Genomic DNA, 24,078 nt, shown 5'->3' on the forward strand with positions numbered 1-24,078 from the left:
GTGAAACACAATGCAGATGGGAGCATCGGCAAGTACAAGGCCCGCCTCATAGCTAAAGGATATACACAGAAACCTGGAATCGACTTTTCTGAAACTTTCGCTCCAGTTACAAAGCATTCAACAATAAGAATACGACTTAGCATAGCAGCTTCCAGAGGATTACATATTGAACACCTTGATATTAAAACAGCCTTTCTCAATGGAGAACTGAACGAAGAAATCTACATGACTCAACCAGAGGGATTTAAAGAAAAAGGCAAAGAGACTCTAGTTTGCAAACTCAACAAAAGCATCTATGGACTACGTCAATCTGCAAGAGCATGGAATGAGAAATTAAGAAAGCGACTGTCACAGCTGAATTTTAAATAAGCTGAACCCTGCCTATTTACAAGGATGATAAATGGACAATATCAGTACCTGCTTTCTTTTGTGGATGACCTGATCCTCTGTTGTGACAGCAGTGAACAAGCCAAAGAAATTGTTACTCAACTAAATAAGGACATTGAGATAAAGCAGTTGGGTGAACCCTGCAGTTACTTGGGGATACAGATTGAAAGAACCCAGAATGGAAGTTTTCTCCTAGGCCAGAAACAAAAGATCCTGGAACTCTTGGAATCACTAGGAATGCAAGATGCCAGACCAGTGGGAACACCACTAGAGCAAGTTTACATCAAATGCCATGATGGAGTACCACTAAAGGACAATGTCAAATAGAGAGAAATAATTGGAAAGTTTCTCTACCTGAGTAAGGTGTCAAGACCAGATATATGCGCAATAGTTGGGATCCTGACCAGAAAAACAAGTGCACACAACCAAACTGACTGGGAAGCAGTCAAAAGAGTAGCCAGATACCTGAATGGAACAGCAAACCTGAAGCTAGGGTTTTCACCCTGTGACAACCCAATTCTAGTTGGATACATGGACGCTAACTTTGCTGAGGAGATAGACTACAAATCAACCAGCGGATACCTTTTCTTCTATGGAAACTGGACAAGCCAGAAACAAACTTTTATTGCCACATCCACCATTGAAGCTGAATATGTGTCAGCAGCTCACGAACTTGCCTCCAGTTAGCAAACTGGTTTGTTCGGTTCATGAAAACGTCACCAGCAGAAGGTCTGGAGAGAGCCCATCCCCCCCACTGCCTAGGAAACTGATTGATTGGTGTCAGGCTGTCTGCAGTGACAAACTGAAATACGAACCAAACGAACCAGGCTAAAATCTGTCATGGTTCATGAGAAATGAGCTCCCACGAACCACTGGTTTGCGAACCATCAACCAGCCCAGTTCATGTCAAACTTTGGCTCATATTTCGGTTTGTGCCCGCCTCTAGTCTGGACCAAGTATAAAGAGGCAGGTGGAAAGACCCTAGCATCCTTCCTGAGACAGGTTCAAATGTGGACAGCAGAGCTGAGGTCATAACCAGGCCTGGTACACTAAGAAGGAACTCACAATAATGAGGCACACAGAACATTCTGACTGTTATGGATGACTAGTGGAGGAGGGATATCGACAAGGATATTTGCACAGTTGATATTGTATTTATCATTATACCCCTTGTCCTTTTCCCCATTCTTCTATCTTTTTTTGAACTACTGGCTTGCAACTTTTGCCTTGCACCTGTCATATCAGATGTTTCCCCATATAAGTATTAGCTGACTTCTTCTACTGTGTTGACTACATTATTTTTATGCCAGTGTTTGGGAATCCCAGGGATACTGACTGACACAGGATGTGCTATAAATTGCATTTGCCACCATTCTGTGAACTTCAGGTGTCTTGTTAGATATCCTATTGCATGTGAAAACTCACATGGCTGGCTTGGATAGAAAAATCATGTACACAAAGCACCTTTAAGACTAACCAACTTTATTATAGCATAAGCTTTCAAGATGAAGAAGAGAGCTGTGGTTCTCGAAAGCTTATGCTACAATAAAATTGGTTAGTCTTAAAAGTGCTACTGGACTCTATACTATTTTGCTACAAACTAACATGGCTAACTCCTCTGGATCTATGTACACAAAGAACTACCATATAGAGAAAAACTGCTTCGAGGGGGGAACGATTGGGACTGGAAAGATGGCTGGAGAGAAAAGGACTAAGTGGACCCTCCTATCCATGTTGTTCTTTTGTTTCTGAGGCTACTTTAAGTTAAAAAATAAAATCATGGGAAAAATACAAGATGTGCCTGTACATCATGTCCAATCTGGATCTGAGAGAGCAGTTTGTGGGGTGAGGCATCAAGGTCCCAATGCCAGTACAAAAGGACATCTCTAACTTCAAGTCAATTTCCAGCGCCGTAACAACAAGCTGTATTGTCACATAAGAGCTCTTTGCTAGTCTCTGTGTGACACAGCATTATTGTAACAGGGTTTTTTTTAGAGATGGAGCAACATATTAGGAACAGAGGAGGAGATGGACACCCCAACATCAGTAAAATTCTGTTGGGGGCCCTATTTGGGGTCTTCCTTGGTGACCCCATTTGGGTGGAAAGGTTTAAATGTTTTAAATAAATAAATAGAATTCTGCATTGCTGTTCCTTGGTAGTAAACAATTTCAAAGGCAAACGGACAGGCTCGGCTGCTTCTATTCCATTTGTAGAATTGGGCAGTTGACTGTAGCTCTGTACCACACTTCGTATTGTGGCAGTTAGAACTGATCTTGCTTCACCCTCCTGCCCCTGCTCGCCACTTTTTGTCAGCACTAATCTATCAAAACTGTCCTTCTGAAAGTATTCATTTTGGCAAGCACGTTATTGGTTCTCAAGCCATTAGAATATTGGATTCCTTCTATAGCAGAAATCAATAATACTTCTCCTAATAGGAATGCAGGATATTTGAGTTCCTGGGTGGGGAGATGAACGCAGGCCAAAATGAAACGCCCTTTGTTCAGTTTTGTGAGCTCTTTCTTTTGAGAAAGTGGATGGGAAACGCTGATGAATGAATCTCCTTTTACAAGTCCTACTTTTTGCCAACTGTTCATATCTTTGGCAAGCTGTACCTCATTTTGTTGATCATAACTACAAATGTCACAGTTCAAAAAATCAACATTAAGGGACATGAAATCTAAACTTTGAAGTTAGACCAGTGGTTTTAAGGTAATGGAAAGTTTTCAAGAATGTATTAGTTTAATAACCCAAATGAACCATTTTTATACCAACATCTCAATCTGGCATTAAGATTCTGCAAAACATTGCGAGACAATTTCACTTTGTTTTAAAATTCTTTGATATAAATCCTCTTAAAGCACACTGTGATGGCAACACAATTTTTAAACGCTAGCTATTTGGGCTTTCTCTAGGAGTGGGTGGGTGTAATGTTAGTATATGTAAGGGGGTGCATTTTTATGGGTTCCCAACTGTTCTGGTTACTTCATGTCGTTTCATGCCAACTCTGCTCTTGATATAAATCATAAAAGCAACACAGGATCTCATCCTATAAGACTTTCTTTCTAAGGCTGTAGACAAACAATAACAAAGATGGAAAAGTCATGCAAGAGGCTTTGCTTCCCCCAGTATGTCACTTGCCCCACTGTTGCCTTTTGTTTTGAAAGTGGGATGTTCTATGAGCAACGCTTCTCTCTGCCAAACCATCTTGACTTCTCTGAAAAAACTATTGTCTGTTTCCAGACTAAAACGGCTTCCACTTGAGGTTTCCTCCCCAAATAGAGAACTGTATGCCCATGTATTTAAAAGGATCTTCCACATAGTGTTGTGCTCACCGAGAGTATGATTCATGGGCCTCCCAGTACTTTCCCCTTCAAGAAGGATCAAAGAAATACCTCCTTCAGTTCAGGTGGTTCTGCGGGCTTGCAGCGACAGAGCAACCATGTGGATGCTCTATCTGCAGACTACACAAACAAGGGTGGAGCTAAATTCTGCACTCCTCCCTTACTTTTTAGCCCCATAAAAGGCTTTTTTTCCTTTTTCCAGCTTAGATGTGGTGTAACTTTATATTGCACCTCAGCTTGGGGTGGGGGGAAAAGGAGGATCACTAGGCTGGACTATCATCACATTGTCACTGATGCGAAAGACGCAGAAGGGGAAGGGAGGAGTGGGGGCAGTGACAGCAGTGACCAGCACGGGCAAAGGCCACATGGATGCCCTTCCTACCTGCTTCCTCACTACTTGCGGTTGCTTCTGCAATGAAGGGAGCCTTTTCTCACTCCTGTATGGATGCAGCCTATGAGCAGAACCACAAGTGACAAAAGGCACAGATTGGATACTTGTCTGCTTCCCTCAAGTTTTGATGGGAAATGTAGGCAGCTTGGCGGAATGTTGGACAAATGACAGTTGAAAAGTCCATTGGACAGCAGTCAGAGAGCGAAGCTGCGAGACCAGGATGCCTACATTTCCCATCAAAACTTGAGGGAAGCAGACAAGTGTCCAATCTGTGCCTTTTGTCACTTGTGGTTCTGCTCTATGTTAGATGAGAAGGACACTGGTGAGGGAAGAGAACTGAGTTTCATCAATGAGTATGAAAGTTGAAGTGGTGGAGGATTAAAGTATGGAAATGGTGAGCTTGTGAGAGTTTCAGAAATGTTGTGGGGAAACAGATATCAAAAAAGAATTTGGATGAGGACAACTTCTCTGTGGTTTGGTCCCATTTCACTGCTACATATAGGAACTACAAAATGAGCCAGATGATGTGGTTCTCCTTCCCATTCACTCTGTATAAGTGGCTTCTCCATATAGACATTAGCAAGCACTACACAGACAGACTATAGAGAGAACTGTCTTCCATGCTATCCAATTAAATATGTGGCTTCAAAGATTATAGCGTGTATGCCCCTTGGAAGTGCCACGGGCTTGCGCTTCTGTTACCTGCACTGATGCTATGTAGATGGGAGTTTGTGCATGTAAGAAAATCCAGCTGGATGTGAATATAGAGCTTGCAGATCTCAACGGCATGAGATTGAGTGTGTGTGTGTGCGCGAAATTACACTGACAACCTCCTGGGTTCCTACAAGAAAAATTACACACTTCTAAGGCCATTTAATTCAATGGACTCAGAAGGATGCAGTGCAGCTTAGGATAGCACTGTTTATGCCAAAATTTCTTCCTGTTCATAATGGAGATAAAGGGGCAAAAAAAAGATTTCCAGTATGGATGAGATTTCACTACAAGCTGTAATTCCACCCACAAGCATAGTATCAATAGTGCATAGCAGAACTTTTGTACCACCAATCATGGCTGGTCACACCCACCATACTTTGCCACCATACCTTTTTTAAGCTACTAGGAGCTGGACTAGGCCAAGGGTTTTGTCTCCATCTAGCATTTCTGTCTCTATGGTCATTTCCACATTCTGTATCCAAATCCTGCCCTGAACCTCAAAGTCATGTCTCACTGATGGTAGCCATTGCCAAGTCAATAGGTGTGGACAGGGCTTTTTTTCTGGGAAAAGAGGTGGTGGAACTCAGTGGTTTGACCCTCGGAGAAAATGGTCACATGGCTGGTGGCCCTGCCCCCTGATCTCCAGACAGAGGGGAGTTTAGATTGCCCTCCACGCCACGGCGCGGAGGGCAATCTAAACTCCCCTCTGTCTGGAGATCAGAGGGCGGGGCCACCAGCCATGTGACCATTTTCAAGAGGTTCTGGAACTCCGTTCCCCACGTTCAAGCTGAAAAAAAGCCCTGGGTGTGGACACAGCACCTCCTCCTAAGGAAATACACAACCCATTTTTTAACCGTAACATTTAATCATAATTCAGTAGAAAACTTTTTGTTGTACCATATATATATGCAGTCTCCCTTCACCCATGACTCTACCCAATTCTGCAACACAGGTCTGGACGTTCTGCATTAGTATCCAGTATGGAAGCGGTTTTAGATGGAGCTGACATAGTTCGTCTGTTGCTTCTGTCAGATTTCACCATCTGCTCACACCATCAATCAGATTTCCCTCTAATCAATGGGAGAAGCGCCTCATTATTTAGGTAAAGACTCTTTTTATTGATGAATGATTAAAATTTGTAAACACCACATGTTTCAAAGCATATCAAATACAGCCAACCACTGTACTGCATTCACACACACAAAGAATGGACAAAAAAATTAACTGGCACTTCACACTGATACCATTGTTGCTTTTTCTCTAAACTGGATATCAAGCAGAACTCCACACATGGCTTCTCCACAAAAATGTTACTGGTGCATTTCAACTCTTGAACATCTATAAAAGTGTTCGTTCTGAATTTCAGGCAGTTGCCTCATCAGAAATGTTAGTTTAGGATCATAGCATGGTGGAGTTAAAGCAAGTCACAGAAGAGGTTGCTTTCATAAGTTATGGCTTCTGTACACAACGGATTCATTCTGCCTCACTTGTGTGTCAAACAAGGAGGCCTTTTACTACCTGCAGCATTTCTTAGCAAACAGCAACCTTCAGGCGTCTGGATTAGCATAAACTCAGCCCCAAATGCTTCTCGTCTACTTTCCTTCTTCAAAGTACACCAAGCCTTCAGACTGAATTCAGAGCTTGTTAGATAGAAAGCAAGATAAAGGAACAATATATTGAAAAGCATCACTTGTCAAGGTCTCTCTAATCCAGATCTCCCAAGAAAGCATCATTGGGGCAGTTTTTTATGGAGTCTACTACTAATAATCAAAGAGATTTCACAGTCAGCCTCTGCAGTGCTGTTTTCTAAGGGTGAAGTGGATAGCTGGATGGAAAAAAGGCAAACTATCTGGTAATTAGTCTGGATGGAACTCTTCCATTTCTTAGGCTGTCCTGTCCCTCTTCCTAAGAACACAATTACCAAGGTCCTGTCTAGCCTATTCAGGCCCCTATAATGTATTAAATCTGTTTTTGAGTTTTTCTGCATTTCAAAATCACCTTTCTGTGCAAGGGGACAGGACTGCTGTTTGAAAACTGGAGATGCAAAATCCCAGTGGATATGTGGAGCTAGCCATGCAGTTCTCTGAATCTGTGGCCTGTGATATTACAAATGCACAGCAAGAGGACACCAATGTAAATGTTCAGAACTGGGTTTCAAAAAACTTTGATATGTTACAACCTTAAATATTTTTTCCTTATGGCCTTATTAAAAAGATTTCTTCTGAAACATGGGTCCCAGAAGAAATCTTCGTAGAAGGGTATGTTACCTTCTCAGTTAGTGCTGAAAGATATAACAAAAAGGGGTGCTTTTGTGGAGGATTAGCATGTCTAATTGCAAACTCCTTGGATATAAAGGAGGTGAGAACAGTGGCTCTACCTCTCTAGCAACTGCGGTCTTTTTGGTCCTCCCAATAATCTCCTTATTATTGATAACAGCATATTTACCCTCTGTCCTAAGGAAAGAAGAACTAGTAAGAAACTGGGACAACTTGGATGAATTCATCTCAGAAGCAAGAGAAGGGCTACCAAAACATTATTTAATAATAACAGGGGACTTTAATGCCCGAATGGGTGCAAATGGATCTAATATAATTTTAGAGATGTTTGACACAAACAAGAATGATTTCTCATATAGTGACCTCCTTTTAAACAGAATAGGAAAGGACCAAGGGATAAATACAGCTGCTAACAATTAATAAATCTAGTACTCTCCCACAACCTTGTGATAGTAAATGGAAATAAATTGGTGGATCCTGAAGGGGTGCTTACTTGTTTTACCCATAAAGGTGCCAGTATAGTAGATTACTGCCTGGCACCAGAAGAGGTGCTAACTAGGATCTGTGATTTTAAAGTGGGTTACTTTCTTGGGGGTGACCATCTCCCCCTTCTGCTAACTCTAACTGTAGATAAACAAGTAGTTAAGCTACCATCTCCAACTGCGTACGTAGAGCACACCAACCAGAATATAAAAATAAGGAAATGGACACTACTGATATCACAAGAAATTGGTTCAATACTCCATTCGCAGGAGTGTCGCCTTTTGCACAATAAATGTGCCTCAGCGGTAAATGTGACATCTTATTATGATCCTTTGAGTCAGATAATAGATCTCTGTAACTCTGTATACCAGCTACCTTGCTTTAATCGATCAAAGCAAAGGAAGAATGATTGGTATGATTATGAATACCAGACCCTCCTAAGAAAAGTGAGAGCCTATCACAAAGAGTTTAGACTGAAGAGATCAGAATATACTTTTACTAGATTTAAGACAGCTAAGGAGGGATGGAAATGACTAGTAATCTACAAGAAAAACTTAACTTTGATGAAACAATGGAGAGCTTTGATATCTGCTACTCATGATGGAAACAACAGGCAGTTTTGGTGTACTTTAAACAACAGTGCTAAGAATGTTTCATATATCCCCTTTTGCAGCTCCTCAGATTTATTTTCTTTAGTCATCTATATGAAGGGGATACAACCAGTAATAGAGAAGAAGAAAATTTGGTTGAGATCAGGGAACTGGAATCCTGGCCACCAGTGTCAGTTGAGACCACTGAACACCTAATAAAGAACAGGAAATTGGGAAAAGCACAAGAAATGGATGGACCAATAGATCTATTACAATCAAATCTGGTGAGCAGAAGTTTTAACTCCCCTCTTTTCTATGATAAATGATTCGGGAAGTATTCCACCCATCTGGAAGAAAGCTCTGGTGGTATTGATCTTCAAGAATAAAGGGAAAAGGCAGGACTCACAGAATTATCACCCAATTACCCTCCTCTCAGTAATTGGGAAACTATATGAAGCTTATTTAAGCATAAGATTGAAGGAATGGATGGAGGAGTCAGAAATTTTGAGTGAAGAACAAGGTGGGTTCTGCCAAGGATGCTCTGCAGTTGATCACTGCTTGGTCTTGGCTCATATGATTTAAAAGAATACCACTACAGTAAATAATCATTTATATGTAGCCTTCATGGACTTACGCTCTGCATTCAATAGCATATCTAGAACTAGACTATGGCAGAAGCTAAAGGAAACTACGATCAGCAGGCGCTTGCTATGGCTATTGACTAGATTATACCTTGACACAGAAGTGAAAATCAGATGTAGCCCTGAAGGCCAGACTACAGATCCCATTCCAACCTCTAAAGGTGTCCAATAAGGTTCTCTTTTATCGCCCTATTTATTCAATCTTTACATTAATTATATTGTTAAAGCAGTTTCAGGACCTGCCCACCTGCACCTACCCTCAACAATCAAGATCTCTCAATCCTAATTTATGCTGATGATACTGCTCTACTATCTTGCACATCGATAGGATTGAAACGCATGCTGGCTAGCTTTAACTCCTACTGTACTGATGAAGGCTTAACTATAAATGCTGAGAAATCCAAAGTAGTTGTCTTCGCAAGAGGATGCCGCCTGAAAAAAAAAGGATTGGAGGATGGCAGATACCAACACAAAACAAGTAACAACTTTTAGATATTTAAGCATTACATTCTCCCAAGACCTATCTTGGAAAAATCAGTTCCTACCCATCTCCTACAAGATAAGACCATATTTAAATGCCTTGACACGTTTCTTTCACAGAGAAGGAGGGAAATATTACCCAGCAGCTATAAAGACCTTTTGGGGAAAATTAATCAAATGATACTTTATGGTGCCGGTGTGTGGGTCAAAGGTATTGATTCCTTTTTATTAAAATTTCTGAGAAAAATAACCAGGTTACCAAAGTGCGTATCCAGTATAGCTATCCGTCAAGAATTTCCAATCTCTTCATTAGAATCACTAGCTTGGCTGGATGCATTTAGACTTTGAATCAAGATCCTTTTTAATTACAGATCTAAACTCCTTTTTAGGTTAAGAGAAGATCCTTTCCAGAGTAAATGGAAGAGGCTGGTTGACCAGAGACTGGAACAATTAGGCTTTATTCCAATTTTACTACTTTCTGAAGTGAGAATATTACATTCCAAAGGGTCAAAAAGCAGTTTTTGCTGCTAGATTTCAGAAGCACAAATCAGCAAGCAAGAAGGATCTGTTCCCTTGCCTATAATGGACTTGAACCTCCAGATACTTTACCAGCATATTTAAAGTCCGTGATAATACCTCACTATTGAGATATTTTCTTGGCTGCTAGACTGAACGCTGTATTAACTCCAGAAATGAAAGGTTGCTTTTTGAGAATTCCCTTTTCAGAACATAGGTGTTTCTGTAATACAGGGATGAGACGCACCTTGGCTCATCTAGTAATTGAATGCCCAAATTTCAGTGAGGAGAGACAAAGATGGATTACTTTGATACTTGAGAAGAATGAGCTCCCAAATATTAACCAGAGCCTCTTTCTTTCTTTCTTTCTTTCTTTCTTTCTTTCTTTCTTTCTTTCTTTCTTTCTTTCTTTCTTTCTTTCTTTCTTTCTTTCTTTCTTTCTTTCTTTCTTTCTTTCTTTCTTTCACAAGATAAGGACCTATATATAACCAGGTCACTGGCATCCTACTTTTTAGTAATCCAGCTTAAAATTAAGAAATTTTTGTGACTGGAGTGAGATTCTTTTATCAGTATTACTGGCAATAGTAGTTTTAGTATTTTGGTCTTTGATAGTTAACACGGGATCAGGCTTAAGGCTGTGGCCAAAAGAGCTGTACCAGGAAAGGAAAAAGAAAGGAAAAAGAAACAGTTTTCTTACTGGAGTTAAAGATTACGGAAGCATAGTGGTGGCACTCTAAATAGCCACAATGTTTGCGTTACAATTCAAAGATGTAAAAAGTGAAGGAAGTATAACACATAATTCAAACAGAGCCATACTCCTGCAAAATACCATTGGCGGCAGGGGGTCAAGTTTTCCCTTTCATCCTGAATTAAAGTATCTCCTTTGGGCAGTTTAAATTCTTTTTGAAACATCTCTTTTCAGATCAAGCAAGAATTATTACATACACCTTCCAGGATTAAATGCAAAGTAAAATCAGACACACAATGACAATGAAAATACTACTGGAAAAAAACAATTTAATTAAAATATATATTTCCAAAAAAGACTGTTTTAAGATTTGCTTCCTGAGCTGTTTAAACTGCCTGAGCACCAAGTAGCTGAAATGCTGTCTGAGTAATAATAATGATAATAAAAATAAATTCACTAAATAAACGGTGTATGTATGTGCCCCATATAAGCAAAACAGACTTCTGACTCTTACATCAAGTTCTTAAACCAGCATTTCTCAAGATGGGGTCTGGGACCTCTTGGGGATTTCCAGGGGGTCTTTGAGACATTAGAAAGGACAGAGGGCAAGATTTCATTCTGCCATATGGCTAACGTAAAAATGGGGTCCTTTCAGGTTCCTGGGAATGTGGGCAGGAATCCCAACCAAAGGAGAATGGGTCACAATCAGCTCCCCTTCTTTCAAAGAGCTCATAAAGCTGCCACTGGGCACTGTCATCAAACTTCCAAATCACCTCAAAGCACCAGACAGAAAATGTAGGTTGCTTTAATTGGTTGAGTGCTACCAAGGAAGTACAGTTCTAATGAAGTCATCATAGACTGTAATTTTAAAACACCTTCCTAGGAATAAGTCCCACTGACTAAAATCAACCAACCAACATTTATTAGCTGCCTTTCTTCCTTATGGCACTCAAGGCCATAATGAAAGGAAAACAACAATTATAAGAATACACACACAGGGCTCAATTTATATCACAGTTTAAAGGTTGATTAGGCTCAACTAAAGGTTGGTTAGTCTCAACTAATCAACCTAAAAGCAGCCATCTTCCCTCAATCAACCAATGAGACTTATTTCTGAGTAAACCTTCTTAGGATGGCTCCTGTAGTTGCTCCTAGTATAAAACTGAAAGGGTTTTCATTCTATTTTCTAATACAGAGGATTTCAGCATAAAAATAAAGAGACATTGTTTAGCATTCATGGACTATAATAAGCTAATGGATGAAAGAGGATGGAAGCTTCTATAGAGCATGCATAGCTTGCCATGCGTGCTATGAAAGGGGCGGTCTGGCATATGATAGGCTTGAGAACCAATGTGGTATGAAAGCCAGTGTGGTATAGTGGTTAAAGTGTAAGATTAGGATCTACGAATCCCAGGTTCGAATCCCTGCTCTGCCAAGGAAGCTTGCTGGGTGACCTTGGGGCTACTTGCTCTCTCTCAGCCTAACCTACCTCACAGGGGTTGTTGTGAGGATAAAATAGAGGAGAATGATGTAAGCAACTTTGGGTTCCCAGTGGGAGAAAGGTGGGGTATAAATGAAGTAGGTAAATATAAAGGAACTAAATAAATAAAAGTAGACAGCAAACCATGATTTGGCATTACATGGATGAGAATGGAAACTCAGGCAACGTGTACTACCTACTCCCCTTCTGTGGTGTGATTTCCCTTCTTCCTTTTTGTTTTAAGGTAAATCATAGTTTATTAGCAAGCCATGTTTCATGCTTGACCACTCCCAGGATTCTAAGGTATGTCAAACCATAATTTGCAATTCTAATTTGAATGGCAGATATAAATAATACTTTGCTGGTTCAGATGTAACAGCAGACAGGAAAGGAGGGATGAAATCACAATACATAAGGGGAGAAGAAAGATGGCGGTCCAAGGCTTGTGCTATGCTTATTCACTGAACATGATTTGGCATTAGGCCTGAATTGAGCCATAGTTTGTGACTGCCTTGCCTTCATACACAGCCCAGCTTCCCAGTGGCACTTTTCATTGATCACAGCAGTGTTTTAAAGGATGCAACATTTGCAGGAATAGCCACTGGGAAATAAGGCTGTGTCCAGGGTTGTGCCAAGGCACATTTTATTTCTTATATTTGATTGTGTCTCCAGAAAGAGTTGGGATGTAGTTGTCAGAGCTATTAGCCTCTCAAATGACACATGCATACTCCAAAAAGACATCTAGTAAAAACAGGGTTTCTCACCTGTAACTGTTGATCGTCGAGTCTCTTCTGTGCAGACACACATTGGGACTGCGCAGGCGCAGGCCAGCCGCGGAGAAGATTCTTTTAGCTTCTAGAAATGTGACGGGGACGTTCGGGCCCACCGCGCATGCGCGCCGGTGTTCCCGCCAATTTTGAAGTACAAGTACCCGAACGTCCCCGGCATTCCCTCAGTTCACCTGAGCCGCCGGAGAAACAATGGAGTAAACCAAGCACTCACAGCGGGGCAGGCAGGAGGGAATGTGTGTCTGCACAGAAGAGACTCGACGATCAACAGTTACAGGTGAGAAACCCTGTTTATCGTCGTCGTCCTTCTGTGCAGCCCCACATTGGGAGAATAGCTAGCATCTCACCAATGGGGGCGGGTGTGAGTGTCTATGTGAACAAAGAATGCAGAACAGCCGTGCCAACAGCGGATTCACGGCGTGCATTCACGTCTACAGAATAATGTTTAATGAAAGTGTCAGCGGTAGACCACGTTGCAGCTTGGCAGACGTCCTGGAGTGGCACTCCTCGCAGGAAGGCAGCAGAGGCAGCTTGTGCTCGAGTAGAATGAGCAGTAATCAACAACGGGCACCGGACTCCAGCTTGCTGATAACAAAGTTTAATTGCAGACACAATCCAGCGAGAGATGGACTGGGCAGAAGCTGGCGAGCCCTTGCAAGGGCCAGAGTAACACAAGAACAGAGCAGGAGACTTCCTGAAACACTTGGTGCGATGTAAATAAAACAATAAAGCACGTTGCACATCCAATGTGTGTAGAGTACGTTCCTCTGGGGAAGAGGGTGTAGGAAAAAAGGAAGGAAGGACCACCTTTTGACGCAGGTGAAATTTGGAAACCACCTTGGGCAGGAACTGCATACTAGTGTGGAGCATGACCGTACCGGGGAAGAACTGCAGGAAGGGGGGGTCACACCTTAGAGCAGACAACTCCCCAACCCGCCTGGAGGAAGTGACTGCAACCAAAAAGGCCACCTTCTGCGTGAGCAGAGGCAAGGGACAGGTAGACAGGGGCTCAAAAGGGGAGAGCATCAGACGGGAGAGCACCAGGGTCAGGCTCCACTGAGGAATAGGACGGGCCCTAGGAGGAAAGGACTTCAGTAGGCCCTTCAGGAACTGTTTGGACAGCCAATGTGCAAACACAGTCCTCCCATCAATCTGCTCATGGAAGGCAGAGATAGCAGCCATGTGCACCTTAACACTGGAGAACGCCAGGCCTTGGGAGCACAGGTCCAGGAGGTAGTCCAGAATGACAGGCAGCGGGCAAGTGAAAGGGGAAACCCCTTTGGGGGCTAACCACCTAGAGAAACGTGACCACTTCCTCTGGTAGGACAACCTGGTAGACGGTTTTCGGGCATTCAAGATCACGTTAAGCACCCTAGCAGAGAGGCCTAGTCTGGGGCGCAGAGGAGCCAGGCAGTCAGATTTAGCACTGCCACATCGTGATGCCACACCCCGTCCCTGAGTAGCAGGTCTGGGGCGTGTGGAAGCGGGAGACACCGCCCCTGTGACAGGGAGAGTAAAAGGGGGAACCAATCCTGGCGAGGCCACCGAGGGGCAATCAGGATACAATGGGTCCGGAAGGCTCTGATCCTGGACAGGACCTTGTGAAGGAGTGGGAAGGGCGGGAAGGCATAAAAGAGCCCTGGAGACCAGGGTATCTGGAAGGCATCCCCCAGTGAACGATGGCCAATCCCGGCCCGGGAGCAGAACAGGGGAACCTGTGCGTTGTGGGCTGTGGCGAAGAGGTCGATGAGCGGGGTGCCCCACATGCGGAAAACCACATGGAGGTAAGCCCTGTTGAGGGACCACTCGTGTTGGGGCAAAAACACTCTGCTCAGCGCATCTGCCGCTGTGTTGCTCTCCCCCGCAATATGAACGGCCTTGGGCAGGACGTTGTTGGTAATGGCCCAGTTCCAGAGCGTAGTCGCTTCCCTGCAGAGCTTGAGCGAGACCGTTCCTCCCTGCTTGTTGAGATAGTAACAGGCTGTGGTATTGTCCGACAGGACCTGCACCCTCTTGTTCCGAATGACATCTGCAAAAGAAGCAAGGGAGTAACGGATCGCTCTAAGCTCTAAGAGGTTAATGTGCATGTTCACCTCAAGGGAGGACCAAACACCCTGAGCAGACAGGCGCCCACAACGCCCTCCCCAGCCTAGAGTGGAAGCGTCCGTAAAGACGGTGACCTCCGGCAGAAAGGGACCAAAAGGACAACCCTTGGACAAATTCTCAGGGACAGTCCACCACACCAAGGACCGCTGTATCACCCTCGGGATGGAAAACCCACGGTGTTGACTCATAACGAGGGGGTTGAAAACCCGAACAAACCAGTTTTGCAGAGGCCGCATGTGCAGGCGTGCAAAACACACCACCCCTGTGGAGGAGGCCATGAGGCCCAACAAGGTTTGAATCAGGAGGGCAGTTTGGAACCGGTTATGCACGAAGTGGCGGGCCAGGCAGGACAGCCTGCTCAAGCGGTCCGGGGGTAGATAAGCCCGGCCCAGCAGAGAGTCAAAGTGGACCCCGATGAACCTAATGCTCGTACCTGGGGACAACACAGACTTCCCCAAATTGACCACTAGCCCCAGGCCGTCTAGCACGGACAAGGTGAGGGCGATAGAGGCCCGGAGGGAATCAGAGGAGGGACCCACCAGGAGCCAATCATCCAAATATGGATAGACAAAACAGCCACTAGACCGTAAATGTGCCACCACGGTGGCCATACATTTAGTGAACACCCTGGGCGCCGAGGCCAGGCCAAAGGGCAAGGCTGTGTACTCATAGACAGTGCCTCCACAGGTAAAACGGAGGTATTTTCTGTGGCCCTCAAAGATGGAAATGTGGAAGTAGGCGTCTTTGAGATCCAAAATGGCCATCCAGACGCCTGACTCCAAGAGTTCCAATACTCGTGACAGAGTAAGCATCCTAAACTTTTCCACCCTCAAGTAAGTATTAAGGGCCCGAAGGTCCAAAATGGGACGAGACCCCCCATCTTTCTTATCCACAAGAAAGTATCTCGAATAAAATCCCCAAGGGGAAGCAGAGACATCGACCACCCGGACAGCACCTTTGTTAACCAACTCCAAAACATTATTTTGTAACACAACATTACAACAAGAAGCACAACGAGGGGGGTGCGAAAGAGGGGGTGTAGTGGTAAACGATAATTTATAACCACGGGCCACAATAGAGAGGACCCAGTTATCAGTAGTAACGAGTCGCCAATGGGGCAAGAAAGGCCGTAGCCTGTCCAAGAACAAGATATTAACAGTGTCCTTGCAGGCCAACTGGGAAGCGTCCTGGTCTAGTCAAAAGACCGTGGGCTTTTGCGCCGAAGTCGAGGGCTTGGGCGAGGGAGGCTGATGTCGTCCCTTGGACCGGCCGGAGCGTCTCGAAGAGTGGCGCTGCTGGCCAGAGTAGGAACGGTGGCCATAGGATTGACCAGAGGAGAACCTTCCTTGGCGCTGTTGGAACTGCTGGTAGGGTGACTGATAGGACCGGAACCTGCCGTACCGATATCTCGGACCCGTCTGCGGAACCGAAGGCGCAACCCCGAGCGACTTGGCCGTCTGCTGGTTCTTCTTCATAAGAGAAAGGGACTCATCCGTTTTCTCTGAGAAGAGCTGAGGACCTTCAAACGGAAAATCCTCGACCTTGGCCTTCTTCTCGGGGGGCAGGGCAGTAGATCGAAGCCAGGCGTGCCGACGCAAGAGCACTGAGGATGCCATCGCACGCGCTGCGGAGTCGGCAGCGTCCTTGCCAGCCGTCATCTGTTGCTTCGACAAACGGAAAGCCTCAGCCTGGAGAGCCTTGACCAAGGCACGGCGATCGTCGGGAAGGTCAGAGAGGTAGGAGGATAGACGCTTCCACAAGAAGAGATTGTAGGAGCCCATTATCACTTGGAAATTGGCGATACGGAACCCCAGGGAAGCCGAAGAATACACCTTCCGACCAATGCCATCTAGCTTTCTGCCCTCCCGATCCGACGGAGCCGACGAGGAACCGCGTCGGAACCGAGCTTGACCCTCCTCGGCCACGATGGAAGAGGGTTTCGGATGGGTGAAGAGGTAAGGGCAATCCTCCTGCTTGAGCCGATAATATTTCTCGACCTTCTTGGCCGTAGGCGGAACGGAAGCAGGGGTCTGCCAGAGCGCGAGGGCATTGTCGACGAGATCCTCGACAGGGGGGAACGCCACCGAGGCAGGAGAGCCAGAGTACAGCGGCTCCAGCAGCTTGCTCTTTGGCTTCGAGGTGGAAGAGGCGACATCCAGCTCCAGTGCCGCGGCCATCCGGACTAGCTGCTCCGCGAACACTCTGTAGTCGTCATTAGGAGACGACGAACGGAGCTCCCCCACAGCATCATCAGGGGAAGGGTCGGAAGCTGCGTCCGAGGAGTACTCTGATGGAGACACCAGGCCCTCTTCATCCTCGGAGTCAGAGAAAACCGCCGGGGTGTGCGTCGGAACCGAAGGGTGCTCCGTCGGAACCGTTGTACGAGGCTCGGGAGCCGAAAGATGGCGATGCGGCCGGGCAGCAGGCGGAGCAAGTGGCAGAGTCGACGGCGCCGGAACCGAGGTCAAGGGCGCCGATGGGCCAGGCAGGAAGGGGGCGGACTGCTGGATCCAAGCCACGAAATCTTGCCAGGAGGCCACGTTCCCAAAGCCCGGGACAGGCTGCCACGGAGGTAGAGTAGCAGGCACTGGAACGGATCGGTGAAACGGCGTCGGAACCGACAAGAGTGGCTGCGCCGGAACGGAGGCCTCCGACGGGACCGGAGCAGATGGCAGGGAGCGTTCAAACTCCTGGAACGGTTCCGAAAAACAGGGGAACGATTCATAGTCGTCCGGAACCACCGGAGGAGGCGTACGAGGAGGCGAAGGGGTGTGCAGGAGACTCCTGACGTCCTCAGCAGGAGGGGCCGATCTGGGAGGCGAACCAGCCAACGATGTCGGGGCCGGCGATGAAGCACGGCCCTTGGCTTTCGACTTGGCCTTTGCCTTTTTTGGCGGGGGCTCCGAAGAAGCCGCAGTGGCCAAAGGCTTGGAAGAAGGCTTCGACGAAGCGCGTTTCTTCGCCTTCCGACTGGACGGAACACTCACGGAACCGGAGGCGGTCGAGCTCTCCGGAACGGGCGGGCCCTTCGGATCCGAGGGGAGCGGTTCCGGCGACTTACGCGGAGCCGGCGAGGGAGCGACAGAGCCGGGCTTGCTCTCGGACGAACCAGACGGTTTGGGCGGCAAAAGGTTGGCGTCCCAAAGGAAGGCTCGGAGCCTGGCCTTGCGGTCGTTCCGCGCCTTCGGGGTGAAGGCCATGCAGAACTTACAGCGCTCCACGACGTGCCCCTCGCCCAAACAGATAAGGCACAGGTCATGACCGTCCGAGTGGGTCATTTTAGTGCCACATTGCTGGCATTTTTTAAATAGAGAGGAATGGGACATGGTGGAGACGTGTCCCAGAAGATGAAGCAATAACTCACAAGCGACGAACAGTCCGAAGACACGAGCGACAGCTAAAGAACCTTTTCGAACGGCGGCGAAAAAGGAACTGAGGGAATGCCGGGGACGTTCGGGTACTTGTACTTCAAAATTGGCGGGAACACCGGCGCGCATGCGCGGTGGGCCCGAACGTCCCCGTCACATTTCTAGAAGCTAAAAGAATCTTCTCCGCGGCTGGCCTGCGCCTGCGCAGTCCCAATGTGGGGCTGCACAGAAGGACGACGACGATCAAAAACCTACATCTATAAAAACTGCTGATCAGTTAGTGGGATGATTTGATATAACATTTCATGCTCACAAAAACCACTTTTAAAAAGTGATTCTGTGATTGGTCATGGTCAGAAATTTGTATTAGAATAGGTTCTTCACTTGACCTTATGAGAAGGATCTAGCGGTGATTTATGATCATACTGACATAACTGCCTCCAGAAATGCCATGTCCTTTCTAACTTTCCGACAAATATGCATGCATGGGACAACAAGTAGTAAATTTTCCATTGGCGGTTCTTGCATCAGCATCAGATCTGTATGCCACATGATATTAAACTGCCCAATAAAAAGTTGCCCTTCTTTACTGTGTGAATGAACACAAAAAGTGTATTTTGTTTTAGAGAACTAGGATGACATCAAACACAGCATAGCATACGCACAAAATACACACACTGTAGAGCAGCAGCAAAGTCATGGCCATCAGGGAAATACTGTGAAACCTAGAACTCGACAAGAGACAGCTATGGAAAGACTTGCAGGAAATGCTGTGCAGAAATAGCAGCATGCTTCAACAGTTTAAAAACAACAAAAGAAAAAAGGAAATGATTCAGAAACCACCGGTGTTTGTAAGGGGGTCTTTACGTCTCATTTCAAGGGAACATTTAGTCATCTTCAGTTCTATATAAGCTAGTGAAGTGTCCCTGGCACAAAACAATATTTGTCTAGAACTGGACAGTTTGGTCAAACTCATTTTGTGTGGAAGATAGTATATAAACTAGAAAACAGAAACCTATTTAACCCATAACCCATTGACATAACGCTGTGCCCTCTTCCATGATAAACCATTCACACATTCATTAACCCAATGGCATCTCAGTATGGCATAGGCAGGGTTACAGCTGCACATGGCTGACAGCCTACATTATCTATAATAAGCATGACATGAAACTACTAGAACTCACAATGGGCAGCAGCTGATACATCACATATACACCACTTCTCGCAAACAAACCTCTTATATTTCTTATTGGTTGTAAGCTCATTTTAAAAGGCATGATAAACTGTTAAGAGTTGTATAAAAATGTGCAAACAGATTTAACCTCAATATTCACACACTTCTGCCTTTAATAAGTTTGCTGTCACTCAAGGCCACAATTTTACTGTTTAAATGGGAGATTGTAAAGTACCATGCTCTCAAATTCCCTCTTAATAGAACTGCCAGCTGATAAAGAAAATTTGGCAGCCTTTACTAAAACCTCTCAAGTGACTGGGGAGGGGGGAATTCATTACACAGTCCAACAAACTAATATATAAATGGAAATTGATTTCAACTGTGAAAATCAGAGCTGTGTGTTTCAAGGCCTATGATCACATTCAATCATCTGTGATTCAATGTGGTTGTATTTTCTCAATAATTGGGCAGCCGCATAAACAAATCACTCCATTACAAGAAAAGATATTGCAGGATATAATCAAGAGTTTCAAGACTACAAATGAAATTCACTTTCCAAGTATTTTTCTTTCTTTCTTTAGTTACAGTAAGACCTTCAAAACAGCTTTGCAAATATGTCTATAAAAACTGCTTGCCCACAAAAACTATCCTTCTGTTGCATACATAATCTATGTTAGTCATTATTCAAAATAATAACTACCAAAGGGATGCAAGAGGAAAGATGAGTTGGTGAGGTCCGCAAATCTCCTGAAATGTGTACATTTTGGCTTTACAGACAGGTGTAGTCTTACTCCGTATTAGCCATAAGATCAGTGGCTAATGATTTTCCATAGACAGTAGCAAATGGGAAGAGTAGTGGTTCTTTTTTCTCTCTGAAGCCTTCAAAGAGATCACCACTCTTCTGGTCTACAAAAGCTCCTCTGCCTGGTCTCCTGAGGCAAATTTGTGGCTACTAACCAGGTTGCCACCATGATCATTTATAATCCTGTTCTAGATGCAGAGGAGTTAGCCGTGTTAGTCTGTAGTAGCAAAATCAAAAAGAGTCCAGTAGCACCTTTAAGACTAACCAACTTTATTGTAGCATAAGCTTTCGAGAATCACAGTTCTCTTTGTCAGATGCATGGAGGGCAAGAAGAAACTGGTCAGATGTATAGGTGGAGAGGGGAGGGCGGAGTAGATGCAAACAGTAGCTTCTGATACGGAGATCATTCCCGCTGGATTTTGTTTTTGAATGACAAAGGAAAATGTGGGTCAGTGTTTCTCAAACATCTCACAAATTAACAGGCACTTTGGGCCTACAAACCAGACCTATTTATGTCCTTAGCAGCTCAGAAAACCTTAACAGTATGAAAAAGTTCCAGTAACCAAATCTTTATTTATAGCAATACAGAACATTATTTATAGCTATATCTTTATCCCATTGACAACTGTCCCCTTTACTTTCAATCTAAGCACCTACATTGAGGCATAAAGTCAGCAATGAAACTGCTACTTGTTTTGCTTTAGCAGTGTCTCCTCGAGGGGCTGTCTGTAGTGGTAAGTCAAGGTTTCTGTCTTGGGAGTTACCCACACAAGCTGGGCTCTTCCCAAATTCTCGAAAAAGGGATGTTTCTTAGTTATCTGTGCTGATTTTCACAGCCACTTTTCAACACATTCCTTCTCAGCCGGCTGACAGAGTATGAAATTGTCCAGATAAAGTTAAGTGCATGGATTTTTTTAAAAAACTCCCCCACCACCACCACCACCACCGATACAGACAAGGAGCCTGCCAGAACAGGGCACAACTAAGCAGGAAGGCATTTGTCGGAAAAGCTAACGGTTCACTAATCGTTACATGGCGTCAAGAGTAGACAAAAAGGCACACGAATCGCTCTCCCTTCCCCGCTTTGTGTTCATCGGCTGCCTGTATCCAGGGTGATGCGGGGGGCCGGAAAGCAAGATTTGGCAAAGCCAACTTGAAGGAGGCAAGTCTGGGCCTCCCTCCCTTCTTCTCAGGGTAGGGAATGAGGCTGCCCTCGCCCAAACATCCGGGGGGGGGGGAGAATGAGCATCTCTCAGGACGTAGCGGGCTGGAAGGAGGGGGCCTCGAGAGAGATCCTCGCCACTCGGGGACCACCGACTCTCTTGCCAGCGTGGGCTGAATGTGAACCCTCCCCATCTCCTTTCCTGAGGAAAACAGCGGGACCCATTTGGGCTGAGGGCGGGAGCCAAGGGACGCTGCCGACTGGGAGAAAAGCGGCTGTTCCTTCCCTCCTCGCCGCTCCCCGGAGGGCGCTCACCTCTGCGGTGGTGCTGGGCTCAGGCTGCACAAGCAGCAGCGGCGGCGCCGACGGCAGGGTCACGGGCTCCGGCAACGGCGAGGCGCGGAGCGACGGCTGGCGCCGGCGTCCTCCATAGCGGCGATTGGCGGCGGGGCGGCCGATGCTCGGCGCGGAGAGTGCCGAGGCCGCTGTCCCCCGCCCGCCCCTTCCAGCCGCCTCTCTGCTCCTCCCGCCACCTCCGGGCCACTCCCTGCTCGGCGGTGATGCGCACGTGGTCCCCCACAGCAGCCGCGGAGGGAAGCAAGCAGGCGAGGTTTCCGCCGAGCTTCCCTTCGCACTTGCCAGGACATGGCTGGGTAGCAGAGAAGAGGCGTTTCTCCTCAGGAGGTTGGAGCCGCAGGCTGGAAATGGCCACTTCATTGGTATGAAGCGAACCCCGAAGAGGACTCACAACAACCTGTTTTGTTACACGTTTACTCGACAGTAAGCCGCTAATGGCGCTTCGTCCAAGGGTCACTGGATTGTAATTAGGAGGTGCTCCCAGAACGGGAGGGGCGGAGGTCCCTGCACGCCACCTCCCGCCCATTGGAGATGATTAGATGCTTCTTGAACAAGCAGGGAGCTCAGTCTCTCTGCTGCCAAGATGAGCTGGGGGAGCACGCCCTACTGTTGGATGCCAACTCCAGCTTGGGAAATACCTGCAGATTTGGGGGCACTATTTTGGGAGGGATCTCAGCAGAGAGGTGATGCTATAGAGTCTGCCTCCAAAGCTACTATTTCCTTCAGAAGAACTGATCTCTGTAGTCTGGAGATCACTTGTAATTCCTGAAAACCTCCAGGTCCTACGTTGAGGTTGGGAACCCTACCTGTTGGTGCTCTGGCACCATGGACTAAAGTGACACATACCTGGAAGAAGCTAGGGCCTATGACAAAAGAACTGTGGTGTTTCCTAAATAGAGGTTAGGAACGTTCTCTGTTGTTCAGGACATGCATAAGAGCCATGTGCATAGGGTTGCCAGCTCCAGGTTGGGAAATTCCTGGAAATTTGGGGGTGGAGCTGGGAGAGGATGGGATAGGGAGGAACCTCAGCTGGGCATAATGCCATGGAGTCCACATTCCAAGGCAGCCATTTTCTCCAGGGCAACTGAGCTCTGTCATCTGGAGATAAGTTGTAAATCCGGGAGATCTCCAGCTGCCACTTGGAGGCTGGCAACCCTAGGTGACACCCATTGGCTCCAAATGATCAGGAGACTTCATGACAGGAAAGGCAGAGCCAGTGCAGTCTACCTCTATGCACATTGGCCCTATACTTCAATATGGGTCGTCATGTACAGGGTTCTCGATAGCTCTGTTTCAGTGCCTGTCAGAGTTTGGAAGAGTTGGTCGCTCCAACTTAGCACTTTCAGTTTGGACAGAGACAAAAGGCCTAACTGTACATTGCATTATCATCAAATCTTCCCCTAAAAGTCTTTGTGGTAGTCCACTGAATTGTATCTTGCAAGTTCTTTGCTTGGAACTTGGTTTCCAGATAATTGGGAGCTGGATTCAGATTGGCAGTATGATGTGCATGAAGAAGAGCCCCTCCACCCCAATTCTGGTTCATGTGTATGAAAGGTGTAGGAACATGGAAAATCCATGCTTTGCTCAGTTCACACAGAACTGCGATTGCTCAGACCAAGGACTGTATGCTCCCAATATAGTCAGTAGGCTGCCATTTCACATAGACATAGTGTCTAATGAGGGCTATAGTTAGGCACAGAGGCTGAGACAGAGACAAGTAGCTACACATTCATTACAGCCTCAGAATCTCTTTCATAAGGGATTTGATGGAACAGTAGAGCTACTCTGTGAGAGTGCCTCTGTAATATTTGTAAATAAGGCTGATGTTACAAAAAGTGCTTTCCTTGAAAGTTCTTGTCCTTCAGAGGAACATGTAATAATACAAATTTAAATGTATATAGTATCTTTAGGAGTCAACTTTGTTCCAGTTGCTGGAATCACCCATTTTCTGTACCAGGAATAATGTGAGTTATTCAGCTGCAGCAATTGTATATGACATGATTTCCTTCCTCTGAGAAGTGACCACCTTCTGCGATACAGCACTTTGCTGGTTTGAATTTCACTACTGCTGCGAGCTCAGGAGGTGACCTTGGGTAAGGCCCTCCTCTAAGCCCCAGCTCCCCAGTTATATTGTGGGCAAAACAACAGCAGTGACTTTTCTGGCTTTGTAAATTTCAGTAAGTATCTCTTACTCATTCTGTTACAGGTATCTTTGCAATCATAAGGGCTGGAAACTAGTAGTTCAATTCTAAACCTATTAGGCTTAGAAGGGAGTAACTCTGATTACCATTGCATTGTTCCTCTTTTGGGACTCTGAATTTTTAGTATAA

General features: G+C 45.7%; 1 protein-coding gene across 1 annotated transcript in view; it reads right to left on the bottom strand.

Annotated features, from left to right (window-relative positions):
- Nucleotides 1-21,774, bottom strand: part of LRRC8C (leucine rich repeat containing 8 VRAC subunit C) — a 46,315-nt gene extending 24,541 nt beyond the window's left edge. Inside the window, exon 1 of the mRNA XM_054979264.1 lies at nucleotides 21,707-21,774. The gene's annotated coding sequence lies outside the window, so the exon portion shown is untranslated. The remainder of the gene's footprint in view (nucleotides 1-21,706) is intronic.
- Nucleotides 21,775-24,078: the final 2,304 nt, after the last annotated feature.

This window comes from Eublepharis macularius, chromosome 5 (assembly GCF_028583425.1).
Source record: "Eublepharis macularius isolate TG4126 chromosome 5, MPM_Emac_v1.0, whole genome shotgun sequence".
NCBI classification, from domain to species: domain Eukaryota; kingdom Metazoa; phylum Chordata; class Lepidosauria; order Squamata; family Eublepharidae; genus Eublepharis; species Eublepharis macularius.